The sequence below is a fragment of the Dendrobates tinctorius genome, unplaced genomic scaffold (assembly GCF_039654945.1).
Source record: "Dendrobates tinctorius isolate UK_male_01 unplaced genomic scaffold, ASM3965494v1 ptg000022l, whole genome shotgun sequence".
NCBI lineage: Eukaryota > Metazoa > Chordata > Amphibia > Anura > Dendrobatidae > Dendrobates > Dendrobates tinctorius.
The window spans coordinates 10,492,413-10,519,853 of record NW_027361690.1 but is presented as its reverse complement, the minus strand read 5'-3'; positions in this window follow the sequence as shown (position 1 = coordinate 10,519,853).

The following is a 27,441-nucleotide window of genomic DNA, read 5'->3' as shown; positions in this document are numbered from 1 at the left end:
CACGCTGGGCGGCCTACAACCAGACGTGGCTGCAGGACCCACTCCACAGCGTGAGCTGCACTCACACAGCCCTTGCAGACAGCTGTGAACACTGCTGCTAGGCAAAAAAAAGCTACAGTGGTGGTTTATGTAGCCTGGGTAAAGCACAATATTGTTTTTAGAATCGCTATTTCTAACTGTCCCTCACAGTCTTCAACAGCAGCCTGTCCCTAACTGAATTCACAGCAGAGTGACCAGAAATGGCTTTTATAGTGCATCATGACATCATTTCAGCAGCCAATCACAGCCATGCCAATAGTTAACATGCCTACATGCCTAACAGGATGTGCCCACACTTCTGAGGATTCCCATTGGCTGAATCAAAGCGAGCGGGCTGATAGCATTATGGGAACTATCGATTCCAGTATCCGATATGAAAAAAGTATCGGAAGTCAGTATCGGAATTCCGATACAGCTAATATCGGCCGATACCCGATACTTGCGGTATCGGAAAGCTCAACACTAGACACTACCCAACACACAATTAACGGGATGGAAAAGGTGAGAGGAAGGCCGAAATGATAGGGAATGAGGGATGGTCACCACCTCAGCTCCAACCTGAGCCTATCCTTGCACTCACCTAATGCCCTATGTGGGTCCTTCCCCCACCACCGTCAGGTTACCTCGTCCCTATTTGTCAACTAGATCTGCCCTGGCTAGTGCACTGTCCAGAAAAGGGCACTAGCCTCACCTCTGCCGATAATACACACAAAGGGGAAGTGACAGACACCTAAGGGACAAGGTAACAAAAACACAACTTAGCTTTTTCTGCTGCAAAGCACTGCACAGCAGAATAAGGCACCAGAAAAGCGAACTCAGCAATGCACCACTGCACCCAGAGAGCTCCTTCCTCTAGCTTGGTCACTGTAGAATGCTATAACACCGAACAGTCAGCTGATGCATCAGATGACCTCTTGAAGGATGATGGGAGTGGTCAACACCCACATCAGCTGACCCAGCAGCAATGCAATTACACCAGCAGGCCAACAAGGAAAGAACTGACATTAACCCCCGATGGCCTGAAAGGAAAAAGTTTTAATCTGAGAAGCCAGATCTGCCACAAATCCAAAAATGGATCGTGGCAATAACTTTCACGAGAATATAAATAGTATAATTGTGACCGGCACGTCTTCTACTTTAGTTAACTCAGCAGATGTAGACCAACCATGACTGTTCACATTTCTACAAATTTGTGTTAACATCAGCAGCAGCCACAGAAGCGACACTAAAGATATCACAGAGTACAATTACAGGACATTAATGCATCATACTAAAAAATGCAATATCACCTAGTCTGTACAATCTGCGATTGGGGTGCAAAAGTCCTTGGAGATCCATGACTTGTTCATCTTAATGAAAGTTAGGTGGTCAACACTTTTAGGGGCACTTATCCATCAGGACACCACAAGCAACACTGAAGACATGTTCTGAGAGAACGCTGGCTGCCGGGCACGATTAAACCTCCAAGGCATGTGAGGCGAGCTCAGGCCACTCCTCCATTTTGGAAGACCAAAATGTGAAAGAGTCCAAACCCTCTCTGATGGTACTGATATTTATTTCTAGATATTCCGCCACCATCCTCTCAATTTGTTTACCACATGTAAGACTTGGACTCTGTGGTGCTGGTGCACGAGTTGGTCTAAAAAAAAGTGTCAAAGGACTCACAGAAATTGCTTGTTCCTCTTCCACTACTGCTGCTGCTAATGTTTTGGCATTGACAAATTGACGGGCCAGAGGTTGGAAGTCTACAGCTATGATGCGAATTGTGTGCTTTACTGTTGTCTTGGGGAAAAGTTCTCTCAAGATTGTATGTAAACGTGTTTCGATACTCCAGCATTTGTGGGTCCCTTTCTAGGGTGGGAATCTTCTGGCAAAATTTGGTTTCATAACGTGGGTCTAATAAAGTGGAAACCCAGTAGTCAGCGTTATTCTTAATCATTACTATACATGGATCATGTTGTAGATAGTGCAGCAATAAGGCAGTCATATGTCGGGCTCTACCTTGAGGTCCGAGCCCATGCTGTTTTGGTGGCTGGGTAACAATGAGGCTCATTTCCTCCGAACAACAGAGAGGGAAGGATTATCCTCTTCATCCGACAGTTGCTCGCCCATCGCATCTTCCTCCTCCATTTGTTCCTCGGATCTTGCACCTTCGATAACAGTTTGACTGTTATCATCACCAGCCCCCGTCAATTGCAATACTCCACCCTCCTTTGGCACCTGCCTGCGTGACAAAAGTTTTGAACTTCGAGACAATGTTATTCCTTCCGCAGCCTCCTCTGCTTCCTCCTCTTCTTCTGGTACCACCATCTCCTCCCGCAGTCAATTCAAAGTCTGCTCCAGCATATAAATGACTGGAATAGTTATGCTGATGATGCCGCTGTCAGTGCTAACCATCTTAGTAGCCATTTCAAAACTGTGCAGAAAGGTGCAGAAGTCCTTAATCTGTGCCCACTCTGTAAACATGATATGTGCCACATCCTGCTTTGGCCCAGGCTATGCAACATGACATACTGTGTCAGGGCTCGTTGCTGCTGCCAAAGTCGCAACATGTGCAGAGTGGAATTCCACTATGTCGGCACATCGCATATCAACATGTTAACTGGCATGGATAAAGACCTCTGTATCGATGCAAGTTAGTGAACAGCGGAAATGAGCATACAGCTTTCTGGAGGTCACCCAGGCGGGAAGAGTGGCTGAGAAAATGCTGCACCACCAGATTGAGGACGTGAGCCATGCAAGGCACATGTATGAGCTTGCTTCTCTGTAGGGCTGCCACAGGGTTCATATCATTATTGGAAATGGCCTTCCCTGGATGCAGATTCAGCGGAGACAGCCATTGATCAAATTCAACCTGGAGAGTGTTCACATCACAACTCTTCATCTGTATGACTGCGATCTCCTAGGCATATCAATTTTAAGACTGCCTGATTGCGTTGAGCCCTACCTGTGCAATATGGAGGTGGTGGGGGTTCGCTGTGCACTGTTGGAGCGCGTGAAGGCAGAGGCTGAGGGTGCATGTGGAGGCCCTACAGGAGATAGAGGAAGCAGAAGCAGTGGAGGAAGTGTTAAATGTAGAGGTTTGGCCAGCAAACCTTGGGGATTCTAAGACTTGTGGAGCAGCATCTGTCCCCACAGCCGCCAGAGTCACCCAGTGCCCAGTCAGCGAGATGTAACATCCATGGCCATGCTTACTCGTCCAAGTGTCTGTGGTGAAAAGCACCCTGGCAGACAAGGAACGACTGATGATGTTGTCTGCTACATACCGCTGTAGCCCAGGCACAGCTTTCTTCAAAAGGTAATGGTGTCTGGGTAATTGGTATTGGGGACTGCATCAGCCATCAGCTTTTGGAAACCGTCGGTATCCACCAGGCAGAAAGGCAGCATTTCCGTGGCCAACAAATTGGAGATGGTGGAGTTCAACCTCTTAGCTTTGTCATGCATAGGAGGAAACAATCTTTTCCATGACCACAACTGCAGAACCATGGGCTGGCTGCAGTGCTGTGAGAAGGTGGATTACAGTGAACCGGACAAACTGCTGGACCGTGAGAGAGGTGCAGGCGGAGATGTTACGGTGGATTGAGAAACTTGTGGTGTGATCTTTCTCTGAGATTGGTCAAAAACAGCAGGCATGTCCACTTCTGTTACAGCTGAAGGCGGCTTCTCAGTCAGTGTGAATCGATCGGGTAAATAAAACAAGGTTCTACGGTCAAAGACCTGAGTCTCAATAGTTGGCATGGTAACAGAGGATGAGGAAGAAGCAGCAGGGCAGATGCGATTGATGCCTCCATCTGTGGGCATCGGGCACTCAGACCATCCTCACGGAGGTCATTTTGCAGGGTCCCAGTGCCCCAGACCGACCCTATACCAGGAAGCACAATTTCAAAGTTATATGCAGAATCATTCATTGCTTGTGGATTATTTACACATTACAATTGAAAATGTCATCGTTGACAGCCTATATTTTAAATGTCAGACCAAGAATGGTCATGGAAACTAATATAGCTTAACTATAATGGGGGCTGGTTTGCTTCAATTAAGGTCATGTGACAGATGCAACTTGCAACAAAACTGACTGTGGGGAGTTCATTTTATAATGTACCTACATAGTCCTCCACACACTATAATACACTCCCCATTATCCTCCATACAGTATATTGCACCTACATAGTCCTCCACAGAGCATAATTTACTCCCCATAGTCCTCTATGTCGTATAATGCACTCCCCATAGTTCTCCATACAGTATAATGCACTCCATATAGTCCTCCAAAAGTATAATATACTCCCTACAGTCCTCCATATAGTATAATATACTCCCCATACTCCTCCATTTAGTATAAAGCACCCCAAAATCCTTCACATAGTATAAGGCACATCAGTATCACATGTACCGCTGCCTGAGAAAAGCTGGCACAGTTCATGATGCTCTCAGGTGCACCCAGCCCGAACTCCTGCCTCCTTCATTAGTTCCGTGCCTACCTCGCAATCTAATAGCATGCATCGAGTGGTGCACACTTTATTCTATAGCTGGCATGGATGGGTAGGTTGCACAAGTGATTTGAGGTGCAGCGGCAGCACCTTCACATCACCTACCGTCCCTGCTGGCTTCTATTGAAGAGCAGTGCCTGCCGACCCTCGCTTCACGCTGCACAGTCACAGGCACAGGTGACTGTGCGAGGCTGAGTCTGAGAGTTGACATGCACAGGCAACAGCTGACCTGCAAACCACAGTCACCTGTTTCCTGCGCTGAGTCACCAGCTCCTCTTCTACAACACCCTGGACATTGCCATCTGTGGTCTAAAGCTGATTGCAATACAGCCAATCAGCATTAGTTTTCACAGCATAGCTAAGGCAAGGAGCTGTGCTGTGATTGGTCGGCTGTCCTGCCCAAGCAACACAGCAGTATGGTAAAGAGGAACAGAGGCACAATGCTGATGGCTGCAGTGCAAATGCGAGAACATAAAATATATGATGCCTGCAGATTGACTAGATTTTCAGCCACTGAGGCAATTAAGGAAGGGGCCCCCCATGCAATCTAAAGGTGACACGAAGAGGAGGCCCACATGACCTTTTTAATTCCCTGTGGGCCCCCTTCCGCCACTGTTTCACCTCTATTTCCCTGTGGGCCACCTTCCCCATTGTATAAATCACTTCTATTTTACTGTGGATCCTTTTACCCCCTCTGAGCAGGCACAAAGGAAATTAGGTGACACCATGGGGGGAGGGGGCCCACAGGAATATATAGAATATATAGTGTATAGAGAATTTGTCCTGTGTGGTGCAGTATACAGAGGATGTGTCCCATGTGGTGTAGTATATAGAGAATGTGTCCCGTGTGGTGTAGTCTATAGAGGATGTGTTCCGTGTGGTGTAGTATATAGAGGATGTGTCCTGTGTGTTGTAGTATACAGAGGATGTGTCCCGTGTGGTGTAGTATATAGAGGATGGGTCCAGTGTGGTGTAGTATATAGAGGATGTGTCCTGTGTGTTGTAGTATATAGAGGATGTGTCCCGTGTAGAGTAGTATATAGAGGATGTGTCCCATGTGGTGTAGTATATAGAGGATGTGTCCCGTGTGGTGTAGTATATAGAGGATGTGTCCCGTGTGGTGTAGTATATAGAGGATGTGTCCCATGTGGTGTAGTATATAGAGGATGTGTCCCGTGTGGTGTAGTATATAGAGGATGTGTCCCATGTGGTGTAGTATATAGAGGATGTGTCCCGTGTGGTGTAGTATATAGAGGATGTGTCCCGTGTGGTGTAGTATATATAGGATGTCTCCCGTGTGGTGTAGTATATAGAGGATGTGTCCCGTGTGGTGTAGTATATAGAGGATGTGTCCCATGTGGTGTAGTATATAGAGGATGTGTCCTGTGTGGTGTAGTTTATAGAGGAAGTGTTCTGTATGATGTAGTATATAGAGAAAGTGTGGTGTAGTCAGGGGAGGACTGGGGTGCAAAGGGCCCACCAGTAATATTGCCTTTAGGGGGGCCACTTTTCACATGCATACAAATATTACACCACCCTCTTTCACAAATTTATCTATATCTCTATATAATAATAAACTGGGTAGTTTGTTTAACGAATGAGGATATGCTTCTTTTTTTCTATACAAAGCGAATTATGCCAAGTACTGCCCATACAGTGGGGTTGGGCACCCAGATCTGCACAGGGGCCCACCGGGGGATTCCCCTGTTCCCCTATGGGCCAGTCCGAGCCTGCCTACACCTAAGCCTGGGCGCTTAACAGGCTAGGCTGCACAACACATACGTACCAAGGGTAGGGGTTTATAATGAGTCATTCACCAGAGACATTCGTACATGCATACAACACTCACTCCTCATAGTCTGATAATTCAGTCTATACTAGTGCATGGCCGAGCGGCCATGCAAACTTTTTATAGCCGCGTGCTTCTAGGACCTTCCTGGCCTTTCATTTGGACCAATCCGAGCTGGAGAAGGACCTGAGCATGTGACCTTCGGTCTCCACTGGGAGATCACTCCACAGGCATGCTCAGTGGACAGAAAGGAGGACTTAGCCCCTGGAGAGACTTGCTGCCGGCCAGCCTGCATTGCTATATGTGGACCAGAGGTGTCAGCAGCCAGCAAGCCCACAGTGCTAGTCTGAGCAGAGCACTGGGAACAACAGGTCTGCTGAGCAGGCTCCTCTGCAGCCGAAGGAGAATGGGAGACCGCCGAGTGCAAGGCTCTGGATTCCTGCTGTGCAGTGGCAGGAACCCGACGCATAACATTCCCCCCCCCCCAAGGGCCCCCCCCTCTGAGCCTCGCTATGCTCTAATGCCATGATAAGGAGCCAAGCGTGGATGTTCTCCACTGGCTCCCAGGTCCGAGCCTCTGGACCATGACCCTTTCAGTCCACCCAACAAAACTTTTAACCACGCACCACCCTGCGTCCCACAATAGCATTGACCTCAAACTTGTCCAAAGACAGGTCTGATGTCCCGGCAGATGACTCGGAGAACTCGTGGAAGGCGTCAGAGATAGCCAAGTGTGGTGGAAGAGCCAGGCGATAGACCACAGAGCTGATCCACTCGAGGACTTTGAAGGGACTAATGTAGCCAGGAGCAAACTTAGTGGACTCGACTCGCAGCCTGATGTTATAGGCGGAGAGCCACACTAAGTCGCCAGTTGAGAAGTTTGGAGCAGGACGCCGATGTGCATCCGCGGAGGACCTCATTCTCTCCTTAGAGGCCCGAATGGCATTCTGGGTGCGATCCCAAATTTCATGCGCCTCCACCGCCCAGTCTGCCATCCTAGAGTCGGTGGATGACACGGGCATGGGCACAGGGACACGAGGATGTTGGCCGTAGTTAAGGAGGAATGGCGTCTGGCCGGTGGAATCGGCCACCGTGTTGTTCAAGGCGAACTCAGCCCATGGCAAAAAAGATGCCCAGTCATCCTGCCTGGCCGAGACGAAATGTAGGAGATATGTGACCAGGGTCTGGTTGGCACTCTCTACCAACCCGTTCGTCTCGGGATGATAGGCCGAGGAGAGATTCAGTTCAATACTGAGCAAGTGACAGAGCTCGCTCCAGAAGCGAGACCCAAACTGGGGACCCTGGTCACTGGCAATCTTGTCAGGCATGCCGTGTAAGCGGAAAACATGTTTGATGAACAGCACTGCTAAACCCCATGCGGAAGTTAGCCGAGAGAGAGGCACCAAGTGCACCATTTTAGAAAAATGGTCGGTGACGACCCAAATAATAGTGCTGCCACTGGACTTGGGTAGACCCACCACAAAGTCCATGCCAACCATCTCCCAGGGCCTGTCTGCCACCGGTAAGGGGTAAAGTAACCCAGCAGGTTGTTGTCGAGAAGGCTTATTCTTGGCGCAGGAGATGCAAGCCTGAATGTAGTCTTTGACATCACGAGCCATATGCGACCACCAGTACGTCATTGACAGAAGCTCAACTGTCCGCTTAGTACCAAAGTGTCCACCCACCCTGGATGCGTGGGCCCAGGAGAGGAATTTCGGACGCAAACGGGCAGGGACAAAAGTCTTGCCCGGGGGTACAGACTCGAGGGCAACCGGAGCCACTGTCCTCAGACTCTCAGATGGTATGATTAACCGAGGCTCCTCCTCCTCCACTGATACCACGGAGCGAGAGAGGGCATCGGCTCGGACATTCTCCTCACTGGAAAGGAAATGTAGGGTGAAGTGGAACCGGGAGAAGAAGAGAGAGACCATCGGGCTTGGCGGGAATTTAACCGCTGGGCGGTTTGGAGATAGACCAAATTTTTGTGGTCACTGTAAACTTGGAAGGGATAGCGAGCCCCCTACAGAAGTTGTCTCCATTCAGAAAAGGCCAACTTCATGGCTAGCAACTCCCTGTCCCCAATGGAATAGTTCCTCTCCGCCGGCGAGAAGGTCTTAGAAAAGAAGAAGTAAGGATGCTTCCGACCTTGGGCATCCTTTTGGAAAAGGACTGCTCCAGCACCGACGGACGAGGCATCCACCTCTAAAATAAATGGCTTATCCACATTGGGGCGATGTAAAATGGGAGCTCTAGTGAAGTGAGACTTGATGGAGAGGAAGGCCTTAGATATCTCCTCTGACCACAATTTAGGATTCTCTCCCTTCTTGGTGAGGGCAACCAAGGGAGCTACCAAAGTCGAGAAGTGCTGGATGAATTGGCGGTAGTAGTTAATAAATCCCATAAAGCGCTGCACCACTTTGAGGGAGTGAGGCTCCTGCCAATCCATTACCACCTGCAGTTTGGCAGGATTCATGGCCAACCCCTGGACCGAGATGATATAGCCCAGAAAAGGCAAGGACTCCTGCTCAAACATGCACTTGACCAACTTGGCATATAGGGTTTTTGCCCGTAGGAGATCGAAGACTTTGCAAACCTCTCTCCAGTGGGACTCCAAATCTGGAGAGAAGATGAGAATATCATCCAGATAGACCACCACCGAAGAGGACAGCATATCTCTGAAGATGTCATTAACAAAGTCTTGAAAGACGGCCGGGGCCATACAGAGGCCAAAGGGCATGACCAGATACTCATAATGGCCATCTCTGGTATTAAAAGCCGTCTTCCACTCGTCTCCCTCACGTATGCGTATCAGGTTGTAAGCTCCCCGCAGATCGAGTTTGGTAAATACTCTTGCTCTCCGCAACCTATCAAACAGCTCCGATATCAGTGGCAGAGGGTACTTATTCTTAACGGTGATGGCGTTAAGACCCCTGTAATCGATGCAAGGCCGCAATTCACCGCTCATCTTCTGAATGAAGAAGAATCCCGCCGCTGCTGGTGACACCGACTTCCTAATAAATCCCCTGGCCAGATTCTCCTTGATGTACTGTGACATGGCCTCCATCTCCGGGAGAGACAGGGGATATACACGATCCCGGGGAGGCTCTGCACCAGGCAAGAGATCTATAGGACAGTCGTATGGACAGTGCGGCGGGAGAGTCTCTGCCGCTTTCTTGGAGAACACATCTGCGTACTGCTGATAGTGTTTAGGGAGCGAAGCAAGATCTGCGGGAGCCGCAGTGGAGGCCACCCGAACGTACTCACTCAGACATCTACCCTCACAGGACTTACTCCAACTAAGAATTCTCTCCGAGGACCACTCAATATGGGGAGAGTGGCAACGCAATCAGGGAACTCCCAAGAGAACCTGGTCGATACCCTTGGGCATTATAAGGAGGGACACTGTCTCGTGATGAGATGGAGAAAGTGAGAGTCTTAGTGGAGCAGTCTGATGGGTAATCTCCAGAGGTAATGTCGAGCCGTTCACCACTCTGATGGTGACCGGCTGAGGTAGCCTAACCAAGGGGATCGCGTGGTGAAGAGCGAAGGCTGAGGCCATAAAATTACCCTCTGCTCCAGAATCTACGCAAACCTCCACCGCCAGAGTGGAGGAGCCAAACTCTAGCTCCCCCTTGAAGATTAACTTGGAGGAAAATGGTGTGGTGTCTCGTAACCCTCCTGCTCTTGCCACTAGACGCAGGCGTTTCTCCGAGCGTTGTGGACACCTATTGGCAAAGTGACCAGACTGTCGGCAGTGAGTGTGAGCTATGGGGGTTCGAGCAGGGCGGAACTTAGAGCCCGTGTGAGGTTTAGAGAAAGTTTGAGCCAACTTAAATCTCTGTCTGGACTGGGAGCGCTCCAACCCTCGTTCTAAGAAGCGGAGAGTAATACGGGTGGAGATGGTAATAAGCTCCTCCAGAGTGCTGGGAACCTCCCACGTGGCCAGAGCGTCCTTAACGTGGTCAGCCAAACCCCTCCAAAAGATTGGTATTAGGGTCTTATCTGACCATTCCAACTCAGAAGCCAGTGTCCGAAAACGAATGGCATACTGGTTGACCGGGGACGAACCCTGTGTTAGAGCCAACAGCTGGAGCGCGGTATTGTGTGTGACCCGTGGTCCCCAGAAAGACCTGCTTCAGAGAGCCTAGGAACAGAGAGGCTCCCAGAGCCGTGGGGTCACCACGCTCCAACAGTGGGGTGGCCCACTACAGAGCCCTGCCAGCCAGAAGGGAGACGATGAATCTGACCTTAGCCCGCTCAGAGGGGAATCGCGCGGCCAGCAGCTCTAACTGAATAGCACACTGGCTCACAAATCCCCTACAGGAGGCACTATCACCCGAGAACTTCTCGGGCAGCGGGAGGTCGGATAACTTCGGTGCAGGGATGGAAGTGGGAACACGGGAGACAGCCTCTGCGGCTGTCTGATCAGCGGCCGCAGTAACATTCGCAGCTGAGGCTGAACGCACGAGAGCTGCCAACCTGCCCCCCAGCTGCCGAATGTGCTGCAGTAGTTGCTGTTTATCCGCCATTACTAGCCAGACCCTGGCGCTAGTATAATGTTAGGGCTGGCGGAACGCACCAAATTATAAAATAATAGTAGGTGTGTTCACAGCCCAGGGTCCACCGTGCAGAGGTGGTACACTGCTGCTAGGTAACGGCGGGAGTATAAAGCGGTGTGGAAAGGTCACTCGTGGGTTAACGTCACCCAGTGTGAACAGAAGTGAACTCTGTTAACTCACAGAGCCGCACTACCACTGAACATAAATGCCGGAGCCTGTTTAGCTCATAGAGCCCGTCCAAGGAGCGCACAGAAAGCAGTCACAAAACTCCGCCCCAAGGACACGGGGTCAGAGTCCCTCTAGACCTTCTGAGTGCGCGGTGTTGTAACTGCAGACGCCGCTATAGACGCTGACTACGGAGTGTAGAGCACGTACACTGAGGCATGCCGAGCCACTGGTGGAGACTGATGCCTGTCTCAGACTCTGACCTACCTATACCTAAGCCTGGGCGCTTAACAGGCTAGGCTGCACAACAAATACGTACCAAGGGTAGGGGTTTCTTAATGAGTCATTCACCAGAGACATTCATACATGCATACAACACTCGCTCCTCATAGTCTGATAATGCAGTCTATACTAGCGCATCGCCGAGCGGCCATGTGAACCTTTTATAGCCGCGTGCTTCTGTGACCTTCCTGGCCTTTCAGATGGAGCCAATCCGAGCTGGAGAAGGACCTGAGCACGTGACCTTCGGTTTCCAATGGGAGATCACTCCACGGGCATGCTCAGTGGACAGAAAGGAGGACTTAGTCCCTGGAGAGACTTGCTGCCGGCCAGCCTGCGTTGCTATATGTGGACCAGAGGTGTCAGCAGCCAGCAAGCCCATAGTGCTGGTCTGAGCAGAGCGCTGGGAATGACGAGTCTGCTGAGCAGGCTCCTCTGAGGCTGAAGAAGAATGGGAGACCGCCGAATGCGAGGCTCTGGATTCCTGCTGTGCAGTGGCAGGAACCCGACGCCTAACAGAATCAATGCGGGTGGACAGGTTATGTAAATACATCGTGATCTTGTCCTGTTGATCTCTTAAACGGGTCACCTCTTGGCACAGTTCCATAGTCGGAGGCCTCTGGGGTCCAGCGGATGCCATGGCTGGAGCAATCTGTAACGAATGGAAGCGGAGGCAGTGATAGTGAAGTTCACATTCGTTTTTTATTTTTAAAGTGGAACCTTGGGACCACGGTCCGGGGGGCTCCGTAGGGGGCATAACTAGTGAGCCCCGAGTACCCATAGTAAAGTCCCTCAGACAGGACCAGAATGGAATACCCGGGGGACACAGGTGCTACCTCCAGTTAGACCCCGGACACATGGCAGCTGTCCCAGCGGGACCAAAAGGGATAACAGAAATAGCAGCAAAGTCTGTAGTGAGACGGGTCCTGGATCCGGGTAGATGGTAGAAAGCTGGCTCCTGTAACCTTGACACAGTCCTCGGACTCGGATGGCTGTTGGCAGAAAGGGATGGCTTTCGCCCAGATGGTTGCCGGTATGACCAGAGTTAACAGGATTCAGATATTTCTGTGGAGACAGACAGCATGAGAATATGCACAGAGACTGCTAACGCAGCACAGACCGATTAGCAACAGAACCGGATGTAGCAATGATTGATACTCGTTGCTCCGGCACTCTCCCTATGGAGGAGAGGCCAGATATAGCAGCCAGTGCGCTGCTATTGGATAATTGCTTTTTTTCAAAAATGTGCGCTGTCCCTTTAAGAAGCCTGGAGAGCACGCGCTCGTGCCCTAATAGCTTTGACTGCAGGCCTGCCGACGGGACGCCAGGAGGTGGGGGAAGGGAAGAGACCTGAATGCTGAGAGGCAGTGTGGGACCCACAGGGAGCCGGCTGCTGCATAGTAACAGCGCGCAAGGCACGAGGTGAGTGCCCTGAACGGGGAGCAGCAGCAGACCGAGGCGCAGAGCCAGGACAGGGACCAGGTGTAACAAATTGTTAGTGGATACCATATCGCATTTGGAGAGCCCCTGATGTGCTTAAACAGTGGAATCCCCACCAAATGACTACATTTTGGAAACTAGACTCTTCCAGGATGTATGGTGAGTACCTTGAACCCCCAAGTGCTTCACAGAAGTTTTTCTCACAAAATTGTTCTTTTAGCCTCAAACTATGCATTTTCACAAGGGTAACATAAGAAAAGGCATCATACAGTTTTTTCCTCAATTTCTCCTGAGTACGTCGATACCCCAAATGTGGAGGAAAACTACTGTTTGGCACAGGGCTTTGAACTGAATTAGCGCCATTTGACTTTTTGAATGCAAAATTTGCTGAAATCATTAGTGAACACTATGTCGTTTTAGGAGAGCTCCTGATGTGTTTAAACAGTGGAAACCTCCCATAAGTAACCTCATTTTGGAAACTAGACCCCTTAAGGAATATATCTAGATTTGTTGTGAGCACCTTGAAGCCCCAGGTGCTTCATAGAAGTTTATAAAGTAGAGTTGTGAAAATAAAAAGACACATTTTTCCACAAAAAAGCACCCCGAGGTGCTTCACAGAAGTTTATAACGTTGAACTGTGAAAATGAAAAAATAAATTTTGACCACAAAAATATTAGTTTTGCATCAAATTTTTCAGTTTCAGAAGAGTAAAAGAAGCAAAATGAACCATACAAATTGTGCAACTTCTCCTGAGTACACTGATATCCCATATGTGGTTGAAAACTACTTTTGAGGCACAGTGCAAAGCTCAGAAGGGAAGAAGCACCACATTGGAGTTCAGATTTTGCTGGAATAGTTTGACGGTACCATGTCACTTTGGCAGAGCTCCTGAGCTGCCAAACCAGCAGAAACCACCCATAAGTGACATCATTTTACAAACTAGGCCTCTCAATGAATTCACCTAATGGTGCAGTGAGCATGTTGACGCCACATGTGCCTCACAAATTTATATCATTGGGCGGTGAAGAATGAATAGTTACATTTTTACAGTTAAAATGTTGTTTAGCCCCAAATATTTCTAAGGGCTAATAGGAAAAATGGACCTCTCGGTTTGTTGTGCAAATTCTTTGAGTACGCCAAAACCCTATATGTAATTGGGAACTCCTTTTGAGGCACACTGCAAAAGTCAGAAGGGAAAGCGTACCCTAATCTAGCGCAGATCTTGCTGTTATGGGGTATAATGCAGGTTCCATGACCCACTGGAAAAGTCCCTGAGGTGCCATGTCAACAGAGTCCCCAGTAAGTGACCCCATTTTACAAACAACATCTCTCAATGAATTCATCTAAGGGTGCAGTGATCATATTGACACCATAGGTATGTCACAGAATTTTTTACCAATGAGCAGTAAAGAAAAAATAATTACGTTTCTACCACAATAATGTTGTTCTGGCCCCATATTTTACATTTTCACAAAGGAAAATTGATAAAAATGGCACCAAAATTTGTCACACAATTTTGCTGAATGTGGAAATACCCCATATGTGGCTGCATGGTACTGCTTAGCCATACGGAGAGATTCAGGAGGGACGGAGCGCTATTTGCCTCCTGGAGCGCAGATTTTCCTAGAATACTTTGAAGACTCCATATACAGAGTTCCTAAGTGCTAGAAGAGCAAAATATCCCCTTAAGTGAACCCATTTTGGAAATTATTCCTCTTTGGGAATTTACCTACAGGTCTAGTGATGATTTGACTCCATGGATGTTTTCCAGATACAAGCAGCAATGGATGTCGCTGAGTGAAAATCTGCTATTGTAGTGCATGTACATTGTAGTGCCCAATACGTTGTAGGGCACAGTACATTGTGCACAGCTCATGCTTCTGGAGACATGTAACTGTAAATTAGGCGAGCTCTCATAGCAACAGAAATGCCAAACATGTGGACGTTAAATGTCGTTTAGGTACACTGTGGGGTTCAGAAGGGAGGGGGGGCATTTGGATTTGAGAATGCACAATTTGCTAGATTTTTTTTAAGGAGCGAGTAGCCATAGCGCTTTTCCAGAGCCTTTATACTACCAGTAACGTGGAAGAACCTATATTTCTGTTAAAACTGGAATGACGGACCTAAGTATGGACTTGCTTTTTTTGTGGATTGAGTTGCAGCTTTTCATAGAATCATAGAATCATAGAATCGTAGAGTTGGAAGGGACCTCCTGGGCCATCTGGTCCAACCCCCTGCTCAAAGCAGGATTCGCTAAATCATCCCAGTCAGATGTCTGTCCAGCCTCTGTTTGAAGACTTCCATTGAAGGAGAACTCACCACTTCTCGTGGCAGCTTGTTCCACTCATTGATCACTCTAACTGTCAAAAAGTTTTTTCTAATATCTAATCTGTGTCTCCTCCCATTCAGTTTCATCCCATTGCTTCTAGTCTTTCCTTGTGCAAATGAGAATAAAGTTGATCCTTCTACAATGTGACAGCCCTTTAGATATTTGTAGACAGCTATTAAGTCTCCTCTCAGTCTTCTCTTTTGCAAACTAAACAATCCCAAATCCTGCAACCTTTCCTCATAAGACAGGGTTTGCAGACCGGTCACCATTCTGGTTGCTCTTTTCTGAACTTGCTCCAGTTTGTTGATGTCTTTTTTAAAATGTGGTGCCCAAAACTGGACACAATATTCCAGATGAGGTCTGACCAAAGAGGAGTAGAGGGAAATAATGACTTCACGTGATCTAGACTGTATGCTTCTGTTAATACAGCCTAGAATTGCATTTGCTTTTTTTGCTGCTGCATCACACTGTTGACTCATATTCAGTCTGTGATCTATTAGTATACCCAAGTCTTTTTCACATGTGCTGTTGCTTAGGCCTATTCCTCCCATTCTGTATATGCTTTTTTCATTTTTATTGCCCAGATGTAGTACTTTGCATTTTTCCCCTGTTAAAAACCATTCTGTTAGTTGCTGCCCACTTCTCCAGTTTATTTATATCTTCTTGAATCCTCTCTCTCTCTACTCTAGTATTAGCTAGCCCTCCTAGCTTTGTGTCATCAGCAAATTTAATCAGTTTACCCTCAATTCCTTCATCGAAATCGTTGATAAAGATGTTGAACAATACAGGGCCCAGGACAGAGCCCTGTGGTACCCCACTTGAGACATTCTTCCAACTGGATGTGCAGCCATTTACGACCACTCTTTGGGTCCGATCACTAAGCCAGTTATGAATCCACCTAACAGTTGCCTTGTCCATTCCATACTTAGTCATTTTTTCAATAAGGATTGTATGAGATACTTTGTCAAATGCTTTGCTGAAGTCAAGATATACTATATCTACAGCATTTCCTTGATCCACCCAATCAGTGATTCCGTCATAGAAGGAAATTAAGTTAGTCTGACATGACTTATTAGTTACAAACCCATGCTGACTCTGTTTAATCACTTCATTCTTATCCAGGTACTGACATACATGTTGTTTAATAATTTGTTCAAAGATCAAATTGGGAACAATTTACCTAATGTTTGGCATCACATTTATCTGGCGCTCTACGCTGAGCACCTACATCGTGATTTTTATCTAAATCTGAATGACTTGATTCAGATGAAATCCATTAGGGATCCATTCAATATAATGAGGCATCAGAGTTCATCTGGACTACGCCTGGCCTATGTTAAGTGATGTCCTTCTTTTAAGAGGCACCCCATTTATATAATTTTTTTTTTTTTGACGTTTTTACTCAATAAAAACTATTTTATAGAAAAATTAATATTTTTGCCTTGCTGTATTTTGAGAGCTGTAACTTTCTTTTTCAGCTGATGTAGCTGTTTGGAGGCTTGTTTTTTGAGGGACAAGATTATGTTTTTAGCTATATCATTTTTATTTACATTCTTTTTTTAATGTATTTTACTCCACTTTTTGTGGTATGAAGAAAAAGCATAGTTTTTTGTCTATTTTTTATTGAAGGGGTTGACTAGTGTAACTGTTTAATAGATTGGGCCATTCCGAATGCGACGATACCAGATGTGCACTTTTTTTCATAAAAATTCTTATTTATGGGTAAGAATTTTTTTTTTTTAGTTTATGATTTAAAAAAAATATGTTTGCAATTTTTTAATTTGTTTACGCTTTTACTTAGTCCGTCTATGGAACTTTCACTTTTTGCAGTCAGATCGCTGTTATAAAGTATTAAATTCTTTATAAACTGCCAGTTCTGCACTGACACACAAGCTTGGTAAATCATACTCTGAGCATGGTCTACCAAGCTTGCTAACCTGCTCACCCGGATGTTGTCAGGACAACCTTGGGTGACCATTGCCTCAATCGGGCCCTCGCGATGACGTTGCAGGGGTTGCGATCGTAGGTGAGAGTAAGCCCCCTCCCTCTCCCTGCCTTCTAAATGCTGCGATCGATATCAATCACAGCATTTAGGGGTTAAATTGCCAGGAACCACTCCTGGCAATGAGAGCCAGGTGTCAGCTATCATATTCACTGAACCTTGATGTATCCATACTTCCAAGGTCGGGAAGTCCTTCCCAACCAGGCTATATGGATACATCTACATTCAGGAAGGAATTAAAGGGGTTGTCAGGGCAAAAAGTTGTAAAAGTATCTATATTCTCAAGGAGAGCAGAGAAACAAGTTGTAAAAAAGTATTTGCCAGTGCACAAATTGAAAACTTAGTCAAAATATTAGGCTATGGTCACACGATCAGTATTTGGTCAGTATTCCACATCAGTATTTGTAAGCCAAACCCAGGAGTGGGACAAAAATAAGACTTCCGATTATGCGCAGTGAGCCTCTCTGAAGTCGGTGCGCATATACCCGGCTCCAAAGGATCACTGATGACAGGGAAAGAAGCCATGTCTATGCACGAGGTAAGTACAGCACTTGTGATGATGTTGGCGTTCGTTAGAATTCTAAGTGGGCCCACTAGTCTGACACTAATACCCCCTCGACCAGTCAAAGGTCTCATTTACATATCATAAATGCACTTTAGAAATACTTTTTCTAAAGATAGGTTTATATATGCAGTGTAATAAAGGGACTGCACGCAGGGTGTTCAGCTATGTAAACACAACTCCAGGTGGTTCTGGGGCATGGGGGGACCTGACGGGTTCCCTTTAAAGTATGATATGATAACTTGCTAGGCTTGATATACACATTTATGTTATTTTGCCACTTAATGGCTTTTTTGTACTAAAGAATTCAGTGTCTACTTGGAAATGACTTTTTATTCATTGTTTTGCATGTAACATATGTGAAAGAAATTTTTTGAGTAAATGGATTTGATTAAACTTTTGTTACTACTTTTTCCTGAATGCTCACCCAAGCTCCACTCTAATTCAATTTCTATTGGTTTTATCTGAAATGATCAGAATTGAGCTTATATTTACATGTACAGGGAGAGAGAAGGCCTGAAGGCTGCCCCAGCAGGAAACCCAGCTGTCATGAATGAGTGTGAACAGCATCAAGCAGCTTACCATGTACTGTAATACATCCAAGCTCCAAAATCAATATAATTTCTCACTAGAACCTAATATATATATATATATATATATATATATATATCTTGAGGACTATATATATATATATACTGTATATATATATATATATACACTGTGTTCCAAATTATTATGCAAAAATATTTCCTCGTATTTTCTCTAAATTACCTATATGAATTGCAGTCATTGTTATTTTCCAGTCATCTAATATTCTAGTATAATTGCAATGTTTTTGAACAAACTGCCTATGAAAACAGTATATTTTTAAAAATAAAAAACACTCAAAATGCATGTTCCAAATTATTATGCACAGCAGAGTTTTCAACCTTTTTATTTTTATTTTGAACAAAAAAATGGTCAATTGTGAAATTATAAGCATTATCAGCTTATTACAAAATGAAATCAAACAGTTTTCAAGTCAAAACTTTATTCTAGGTGATGTTACATTTGCACATAGGACTCCTTGTTCGAAAGAAGCTTCTGAACTCTCTCGTCCATTGAATTTGTCAGTTTTTGGATGGTTTGTGCTTCAATTGTTTTGCATGTGGACAGAATACCCTCCCAGAGCTGTTGCTTAGATGTGAACTGCCTCCCGCCATCATGTACACTCCTTTTGATGATGCTCCAGAGGTTCTCAATGGGGTTGAGGTCAGGGGAAAATGGTGGCCACACCATAAGTTTGTCCTCTTTTATGCCCATAGCAGCCAGAGATGCAGATGTGTTATTTGCAGCATGAGACGGTGCATTATCATGCATGAAAATGATCTTGCTGCAGAAAGCACGGTTCCTCCTCTTGAACCATGGCAGGAAGTGCTGTTTTAGAAACTCCACATAGATTATGGAGTTCATCTTTACCCCTTCAGGGATCCTAAAGGGGCCGACAATCTCTCTCCCCATGATTCCAGCCCAAAACATTACTCCACCTCCTCCTTGTTGGTGCCTTAGCCGTGTTTTCATGGGGTGTCCATCAACCAGCCATCCTCCACTCCATCCATCTGGACCATCGAGCGTTGCACGGTACTCATCGGTGAACAAAACAGTTTGGCCCACTGGAGCCGTTTCTGCTTGTGTGCAGTGGATAGAGGTGGTCGACAGGATGGCTTACGCACAGCTGCAAACCTCTGAAGGACCCTGTATCTTGTTGTTCTGGGGACGTTGGAGGCACCAGCAGCTTCAAAAACTTGTCTGCTGCTATGACAAGGCATTTTTGCAGCTGCTCTTTTAACCTGACGCAATTGCCTGTTGGAAAGAGTCCTCAATTTTTCCTTATCAGCACGCACACGTGTGTGCTGGGAATCAGCTACATACTTCTTGATTGTGCGATGCACGATGAAGTGTCTTGGCAATGTTGATTGTAGTCATGCCTTGACCTAAATACTCCACAATTTGTTGCTTCTCAGCAGCCGACACATCCTTTTTCTTTCCCATTTTGGCAAAAAATGTAGGCTGCTTAATAATGTGGAATAGCCTTCTTAAGTAGTCTTGCCTTTATTTGGACACACCTGCCAAACTAATTTGCCCAGGTATCTGCAATTGCTTTCAGTGATATAAAGAGCCCTGACACACATCACCATCAATGAGTTTAAATGACAAACAAAAAAATTCTAACCTTATCACTCCTAAACTCTTTTTGCAACACAGTGTAGATGTTATATACAGCACATAACATTGCAACTATGACTGGACCTATAGAAAAAGATTTTCCTGGCATTGTGCCTATTAGTAATAGTTCACGTCATCTTTTCTACAAACATCGGTGGTGATACATGTAAGAATGCCCGAACCTTACGCTAATTCTACACTAGAGTGTTATCATGGATACATAGTGCTTTTTTGTCATCACCAGTTAATTATAGCTTTATGTGGGACTTTAATTAATTGCAAATTAAACTACACACATAACAGAACTCCCAGTCCACAGATGTTTCCTAATTTAGATTCGTTGTCAAAAGTAACCCAGAATGTGAGTGAGTGAACAAGTCCCAGCAACGAAAATTACATAGTGGTGGATGCAAAGCTGATGGACAAAGCAGTTTTTTTAATCTCTAAAAATAGACATAATTAAGCGGTAAAATTGTTTGCTGCCAGAAATAGGCAAAATGCAATTAAGGTAGATTAAATTTTAAAAGGGAACAAGGCATATGATACAACACGACATGCAGGGGGCTTCATTATAGGAAACATGACCACTTGTTATGTAAACATATTTTAATGCCAAATTCACACATTCGTGCATCACAGTCCATACTCGGGTTATGATGCATGAACTGGCCGCGGATCACGTAACCTCAACAAGACAGCCAGCAGGCTGATACATGCCTGTGAAGCTGTCTGCTTTGGATCAGGAAATCAGTGGCCAGTACGTGCATTTCTGTCTGTACGTGGATCACAAAATACAGATGTGTGAATCTGGCCTAAGGCTACTTTCACACTTGCGTTTTTTTGCTGTGCGTTTTTTGCGCACACAAACGCATGAAAAAAACGCATCATGCGTTTGTGTGCTTTTTTTGCGAGTTTTGGTGCGTTTTTTAAAAAAAAAACGCATGCTTTTTTTGCGCATACGTATGCGCACCCATAGACTATAATGGGTGTTTTGCTGTAAAAAAAAAACGCATTGCGTGCGCATTCATTTTTGGGGGGGCAAGTCGGACACACAAAAAATGCAACAGGACACAAAAAAACGCATGCGCATACAAATGCATGTGTATGCGCACCTATGCGCACCCATGTTAAAGTATAGGAAAAAAAACGCATGCTTTTTTTGCGCTAAAAAACAGCGCAAAAAAAACGCAAGTGTGAAAGCAGCCTAAGCATAGTTTTTTGGTGCAATTTGCTTGATAAATCTTCCCCAATTCCAAGTCTCTGTTTCTTTATGTTCTATTGCAGAAACAAGATTGTTACACCTCTGCTTGACTTCTTGTGCCCCTAATACATATGTGCAGGCTCACACTAACTCATATGGGTGCATAGGTGAATCCAGTGGTGAGCCCCTGTGTAGGAATGGGCCCTTCAATCTACAATATCAGCAGTATTTGCCACAATGCACTTGATTCTCTTTGTACAGTCATAGAATCATAGAATCGTAGAGTTGGAAGGGACCTCCTGGGCCATCTGGTCCAACCCCCTGCTCAAAGCAGGATTCGCTAAATCATCCCAGTCAGATGTCTGTCCAGCCTCTGTTTGAAGACTTCCATTGAAGGAGAACTCACCACTTCTCGTGGCAGCTTGTTCCACTCATTGATCACTCTAACTGTCAAAAAGTTTTTTCTAATATCTAATCTGTGTCTCCTCCCATTCAGTTTAATCCCATTGCTTCTAGTCTTTCCTTGTGCAAATGAGAATAAAGTGTATCCTTCTACAATGTGACAGCCCTTTTGATATTTGTAGACAGCTATTAAGTCTCCTCTCAGTCTCCTCTTTTGCAAACTAAACATTCCCAAATCCTGCAACCTTTCCTCATAAGACAGGGTTTGCAGACCGGTCACCATTCTGGTCGCTCTTTTCTGAACTTGCTCCAGTTTGTTGATGTCTTTTTTAAAATGTGGTGCCCAAAACTGGACACAATATTCCAGATGAGGTCTGACCAAAGAGGAGTAGAGGGAAATAATGACTTCACGTGATCTAGACTGTATGCTTCTGTTAATACATCCTAGAATTGCATTTGCCTTTTTGCTGCTGCATCACACTGTTGACTCATATTCAGTCTGTGATCTATTAGTATACCCAAGTCTTTTTCACATGTGCTGTTGCTTAGCCCTATTCCTCCCATTCTGTATATGCTTTTTTCATTTTTATTGCCCAGATGTAGTACTTTGCATTTTTCCCTGTTAAAAACCATTCTGTTAGTTGCTGCCCACTGCTCCAGTTTATTTATATCTTTTTGAATCCTCTCTCTCTCTTCTCTAGTATTAGCTATCCCTCCTAGCTTTGTGTCATCAGCAAATTTAATCAGTTTACCCTCAATTCCTTCATCGAAATCATAAGATAAAGATGTTGAACAATACAGGGCCCAGGACAGAGCCCTGTGGTACCCACTTGAGACATTCTTCCAACTGGATGTACAGCCATTTACGACACTCTTTGGGTCCGATCACTAAACCACTTATGAATCCACCTAACAGTTGCCTTGTCCATTCCATACTTCGTCATTTTTTCAATAAGGATTGTGTGAGATACTTTGTCAAATGCTTTGCTGAAGTCAAGATATACTATATCTACAGCATTTCCCTGATTCACCCAATCAGCGATTCTGTCATAGAAGGAAATTAAGTTAGTCTGACATGACTTATTAGTTACAAACCCATGCTGACTCTGTATAATCACTTCATTCTTATCCAGGTACTGACATACATGTTGTTTAATAATTTGTTCAAAGATCTTACCTGGTATAGAAGTCAGACTCACCGGCCTATAGTTGCCTGGGTCCACCTTCTTCCCCTTTTTGAAGATAGGAACAACATTTGCTCTTCTCCAGTCTTCTGGGACTTCTCCTGTTCTCCAAGAATTTTCAAAGATTATGGAGAGGGGTTCAAAAATTTCTTCTGCTATCTCCTTCAGTACTCTGGGGTGTAATTCATCTGGACCTGGAGACTTGAATTCCTTTAGGTTAGCTAAGTGTTTCCTCACAATATTTCTGTTTATAGATATCCTGGATTCTTCTATTCCCTTAATAGGACAGTGAAGAACAGTTGATGTTACATTTCCTTTCTGAGAGAAAACAGATGCAAAATAGGAATTTAAAAGTTCGGCCTTCTCAACATCCTGTCTTACCATTTCATCATTTTCATCCTGTAAAAATCCTATAGCATCTTTGACTTTTCTTTTACTTTTGACATATCCCCAAAATCCTTTATTATTGCTTTTGACATCTCTTGCAAGCCTCAGTCATATGTAGCATCTCTTCATTCATTTAACAAACTATCTAGTTAATTATTATATGGAAGCAATTTTGCAAATGAGGCAATGTAATATTTTGACGTAGCTGAACTGTGGGCCCCCAAAGTAAGTGTTACTTGTGGGCCCTTGGCATCCCAGTCTGACAATGCACACATTTGAAGCCTATAAATGTACATATCGCCAACTTGTACTGTTTACGCCTATACTTCTCCTAAATGCACAAATACACATTCTCCTATCTACACGTCTTCATTCATATCTACAACCTGAATATGGACACTTTGAGTGTTTTTTGTTAAAACCTAAATTTCATAAAATTAGACCAGCCATTCATAAAATTTTAAATGGCACATAGCTTATGATAGATTTGGTTCGCCTTTTCATAGTTGACACTTTTTCTTCTTTACACCACTATGTTATTGGCTTCCTTTAGCTTAGGCCAATATTCTGCATCATATGCCCGTGAAATGTCATCCTGGCTCCTTTTTGCCAGAATGATGTCCCCAGGCCTATGCGCAGTTATGTTTTGTGCTCTGCCCACAGTAGGGCAGTACAAAGTGAGCCTACGGTAGCCGATGAGGCTAATGCACAGGCACGAGATCTCTGTCAGCTATGTGGACAGCGTCGGACTGGCCCACCGGAGAACCGGTGGATTCTCCGGTGGGCCCTGGCACCTGCTGGCATACAGGGCCAGCAGTTGCCTAGGGCCCCCGCTGCTCCAGGGGCCCCCAGCCAGTGGTGTGTCGCACACTATGCAGCTGCTATGGGGGCCCCTGCCAGCGGAGCAGCAGCGGGTGTCAGTAGGCAGGAGCCCCTGTCCCCGCTGCTAAAGAGAAATGAATATTCACTGCGAAGCAGTGAATATCATTTCAGGTCTCCACCCCCCAGAGGCCCCGCCCCCAGCCAGTAAGCCGCTCTGCAGACTACAGCTGTAAATCAGGGCCGGCGCCGCCCTCAGTCCTCTCTGCTACTGACTCACAGCCAGTGCGCGATGACGTCACTACATCGCGCACCCGCTGTGTGTCTGGCAGAGGGGGCAGCTCCTGACACTGAAGCCGGCTGCCGGAATCAGCGTGGGAGCGAGGAGGAGAGGTGAGTACTATCTCTATATCTATCTTTCTATCTCTACATCTATCTCTATATCTGTCTTTCTATCTATCTATTATGTCTATCTATCTAGCTATCTCTATTATCTATATCTACCTATCTCTATATCTTTCTGTCTTACTCTATCTCTATATCTATCTGTTATCTCTATATTTATTATCTATCTTTATCTATCTATCTCTATCTATTATCTATATCTATTTATCGATCTCTGTATCTATCTCTCTCTATATCTATCTCTCTATATCTACCGCTCTCTCTATCTCTATCTATCTTTATATCTATATCTATCTATCTCTATATCTATTATCTCTATATCTATCTACCTATCTATCTCTATATCTATCTCTATATCTGTTTCTCTCTATATCTATCTCTACATCTCTCTCTCTATAGCTATCTATATATTATCTCTATATCTATCTATCTATATATTATCTCTAAATCTATCTATCTATCTCTATATCTATCTGTTATCTCTATATCCATATCTATCTCTATATCCATATCTATCTCTATATCTATCTATCTCTATATCTATCTTTCTATCTAACACCATATCTCTATATCTATCTCTATATCTCATTATCTATCTCTCTCTCTTTATCTATCTATCTATTGATCTATCCATCTATCTCTATATCTATCTCTGTATCTATCTATTATATCTATTATCTCTATTATCTATATCTATCTATCCATCTATCTATCTAGCTATCTCTATCTATCTCTATATCTCTCTATATCTATCTTTCTAACTCTATATCTATCTATCTCTATACATATCTCTATATCTAGCTATTATCTCTATATATATCTCTATATCTATCTTTCTATATCTATCTGTCTCTATATCTATCTATCTATCTCTATATCTATTATCTCTATATCTATCTATCTCTATATATATCTCTATATCTATTTTTATTTATAGCCATCTATCTATATATACACTCACTGGCCACTTTATTAGGTACACCATGCTAGTAAGGGGTTGGACCCCCTTTTGCCTTCAGAACTGCCTCAATTCTTTGTGGCAGAGATTCAACAAGGTGCTGGAAGCATTCCTCAGAGATTTTGGACCATATTGACATGATGGCATCACACAGTTGGCGCAGATTTGTCGGCTGCACATCCCTGATGCGAATCTCCCGTTCCACCACATCCCAAAGATGCTATATTGGATTGAGATCTGGTGACTGAGGAGGCCATTTGAGTACAGTAAACTCATTGTCATGTTCAAGAAACCAATCTGAGATGATTCGAGCTTTATGACATGGCGCATTATCCTGCTGAAAGTAGCCATCAGATGTTGGGTACATTGTGGTCATAAAGGGATGGACATGGTCAGCAACAATACTCAGGTAGGCTGTGGCGTTGCAACGATGCTCAATTGGTACCAAGGGGCCCAAAGAGTGCCCAGAAAAAATTCCCCACACCATGACACCACCACCACCAGCCTGAACCGTTGATACAAGGCAGGATGGATCCATGCTTTCATGTTGTTTACGCCAAATTCTGACCCTACCATCCGAATGTCGCAGCAGAAATCGAGACTCATCAGACCAGGCAACGTTTTTCCAATCTTCTACTGTCCAATTTCGATGAGCTTGTGCAAATTGTAGCCTCAGTTTCCTGTTCTTAGCTGAGAGGAGTGGTACCCAGTGTGGTCTTCTGCTGCTGTAGCCCATCTGCCTCAAAGTTCGACGCACTGTGCGTTCAGAGATGCTCTTCTGCCTACCTTGGTTGTAACGGGTGGCAATTTGAGTCACTGTTGCCTTTCTATCAGCTCGAACCAGTCTGCCCATTCTCCTCTGACCTCTGGCATCAACATGGCATTTCCGGCCACAGAACTGCCGCTCACTGGATTTTTTTTCTTTTTCGGACCATTCTCTGTAAACCCTAGAGATGGTTGTGCGTGAAAATCCCAGTAGATCAGCAGTTTCTGAAATTCTCAGACCAGCCCTTCTGGCACCAACAATCATGCCACGTTCAAAGGCACTCAAATCACCTTTCTTCCCCATACTGATGCTCGGTTTGAACTGCAGGAGATTGTCTTGACCATGTCTACATGCCTAAATGCACTGAGTTGCCGCCATGTGATTGGCTGATTAGAAATTAAGTCTTAACACACAGTTGGACAGGTGTACCTAATAAAGTGGCCAGTGAGTGTATATTTATCTCTATATCTATCTATATATGTCTATATTATTATTATTATTATTATATCTGTATATCTCTGTCTATTATCTATCTCTATCTATTATCTATCTCTATCTATATATCTCTATATCTTTCTATCTATAGCTATCTATCTATCCATTATCTATTTTCTATCTATCTCTATATCTATCTACCTATCGATCTATCTATATTTCTTTCTATATCTATCTTTATATCTATCTCTATCTATCTCTATGAATCTTTCTATCTATATCTATCCATTATCTACTTTCTATCCATTATCTACTATCTATCTCTATATCTATCTATTTCTACATCTGTATTTCTATCTATATCTATCTAACACTATATATCTATATAGCATTATACCCTATGAGGAGGCAGCATTATTCCCTATGAGGGGGGCAGTATTATACCCTATGAGGGGGCAACATTATACCCTATGAGGAGGCAGCATTATACCCTATGAGGAGGCAGCATTATACCCTATGAGGAGGCAGCATTATACCCTATGAGGAGGGCAGCATTATTCCCTATGATGGGGTGCATTATTCCCTATGAGGGGGGCAGTATTATACCCTATGAGGGGGGCAGTATTATACCCTATGAGGGGGCAGCATTATACCCTATGAGGGGGTGCATTATTCCCTATGAGGGGGGCATTATTATACCCTATGAGGGGGGCAGTATTATACCCTATGAGGGGGGCAGTATTATACCCTATGAGGGGGTGCATTATACCCTATGAGGGGGTGCATTATTCCCTATGAGGGGGGCAGTATTATACCCTATGAGGGGGGCAGTATTATACCCTATGAGGGGGTGCATTATACCCTATGAGGGGGTGCATTATACCCTATGAGGGGGTGCATTATACCCTATCATTATACCCTATGAGGGGGGCAGTATTATACCCTATGAGGGGGGCAGTATTATACCCTATGAGGGGGTGCATTATACCCTATCATTATACCCTATGAGGGGGGCAGTATTATAC